The sequence below is a fragment of the Puma concolor genome, chromosome A3, assembly GCF_028749965.1.
Source record: "Puma concolor isolate L17-30 chromosome A3, mPumCon1.1.hap2, whole genome shotgun sequence".
Taxonomy (NCBI): domain Eukaryota; kingdom Metazoa; phylum Chordata; class Mammalia; order Carnivora; family Felidae; genus Puma; species Puma concolor.
In genome coordinates, this window is record NC_141669.1 from 35,512,322 (window position 1) to 35,514,702 (window position 2,381).

The 2,381-nt window shown below is 41.5% G+C and overlaps 1 pseudogene; it reads right to left on the bottom strand.

Moving 5' to 3' along the window:
- Positions 1-1,818: 1,818 nt before the first annotated feature.
- Positions 1,819-2,381, bottom strand: LOC112864139 (pancreatic progenitor cell differentiation and proliferation factor pseudogene; annotated as a pseudogene).

Sequence of the window (2,381 nt, forward strand, 5' to 3'; positions counted from 1 at the left end):
CTGGGCCGAAGCCAGACACCCAATGGAGTGAGCCACCCAGGTGCCCCTACCATATATATTTTTTTAAGTTTGTTTATTTTTTTATTTTTAGTCATCTCTACACCCAACATGGGCTTTGAACTCATGACCCTGAGATCAAGAGTTGCATGCTTTTCCAACTGAGCCAGCCAGGTGCCCCTTGACTCCCACAATTAACTAAAATAATAGTAAAACATGGGGACCTGGGTGGCTCAGTTGTTTAAACATCCGACTTCAGGTCAGGTCGTGATCTCATGGTTCATGGGTTCAAGACCTGCATTGGGCTCTGGGCTGACAGCTCAGAGCCTGGAGCCTGCCTCGGATTGTGTCTCCCTCTCTCTCTGCCCCTCCCCTGCTTGCTCTTTCTCTCTCTCTCTCTCTCTCAAAAATAAATAAACATTAAAAATGTTTTTAAATAATAGTAAAACAATTTTTAAAGGAAACATGATCATAAAGAACCTTTGCTCTTTCAAAAGTGAGACTTTATTCTCTTAAATAATCAAGGACATGATATAGTCAACCTAAAGCATAATTTTTTTTTAATGTTTATTTATTTTTGAGAGAGAGAGACAGAGTGCAAGCAGGGGAGGGGCAGAGAGAGAGGGAGACACAGAATCTGAAGCAGGCTCCAGGCCCCGAGCCATCGGCACATAGCCCGACACGGGGCTCAAACTCAGGAGCCGCAACATCATGACCTGAGCCGAAGTCAGATGCTCAACCAACTGAGCCACCCAGGTGCCCCAAGAATTTATTCTTTTAAGACACAGAATCTTTGCCCTCTAAGCAGATAACTAGAAGATAAAGAAAACTTTTAACCAAGTCCTTATTAAGAGGAGACCGATAATCCAAGAAAATTTTGTCATTTTAACAGAGAAAGCCAAATTCTGATTTTGGATCAGTATAATAATTTGATTCTAAAGCTTTTTTTGAATATCATGTCAAAAAACCAATCAGTGCTTAGCCAGCTTTGACCCAAACTCATGTAAATTTCTTTCTGCAAAAGTACAACTTTCTATATCCATACACACCCATTATATTGCAACTTCTCAAGGTAGCAAAAATGAACATGTTTATTAATAGACCTAAATATATATATATATATATATATATATATATATATATATATATCCATCCTTCAGTACCATATAAAGAGGCAAAAATACATAAACTAAAACTTATGCTTGAAATAATGTTTCAGTATTTTATTTTACTAAAAAATTATTTAGGAATTAAATGAATATCCATTATCAAACCCAATTTAGAATCAATCTAAGATTTTTAGGTTACCTAAAGTTATCAGACACTATCTTCTAGTTGACACACAGCAAAATATAATTACTCTTGAAATGAAAGGTTATCAGAATAATGATTCAATTTGATTAAACATAATTTTATTTTTCTTCCTTCCTTCCTTCCTTCCTTCCTTCCTTCCTTCCTTCCTTCCTTCCTTCCTTCCTTCCTTCCTTCCTTTCTTTCTTTCTTTATCTTTTTATATTTGAGAGAGAGACAGAGACAGAATCTGCAGCAGGCTGCAGGCTATGAGCTGTCAGCACAGAGCTCAAAAACCTTGAACTCAAAACCCGTGAGATCATGACCTGACCTGAAGTCAGATGCTTAACCGACTACGCCATCCCGGTGCCCCATAAATGTTTCATATTCTTAAACATTAAATAAAAGCAGTGCTAGCTTATTTGATCAGTAAATCTGTAGGAGTTTAGGAAGAACACACCTAAATAGAATAAAATGTAAGCTTATATTATACTTTTTTTTTTTTTTTTAAACTGACTGCTTGGAGTTTGTTTCCCACCTGGTGCAAGGCACACGATTACAGGGTGTCAGGAAGGCTTGTGTGTGGCTTGGATAGTAAAGAGTGGGATTCTCTCGACTTCCTTTTTGGTGTTTTGTTATTTTGATCTAAAAGAACCCAACTGTTTCCACTTGCTGCAGCCTGCCTAGTCTACGTGGAGAGAGGAGGGGACAGGAGGGGCTCTGATGAGCCTAGCGTCTCCTGAAGAGGGCCAGTGGCCTCTCGGGACTGGGGATGGGTGTTCGGTGTTTGCTTTGCCAGACTGGCCACCAGGCTGCTGCTTCCTCATGGCTTCCAGAGTCAAGTCACAGGCGATCAAGTCGCTGGAGGCCTGGGGAGATTCTGAGCGTGTTGCCATGAACGGGAGGGTGGACTTCCCCAAAAAGAAACTTGCCATCCAGTGACCTGGGCCGGCCTTGGAGGGACCAGGGTGGTGAGGGATGGCTTCCCCAGGATACTCTGCACCTCCACAGGAGCTATTACTGGCAGTGGAACCCAGGCAGCGGTAATAGTCGTGGGTGGCCATGAGCAAACCGCTGGAGGGGATGGCTGCCAT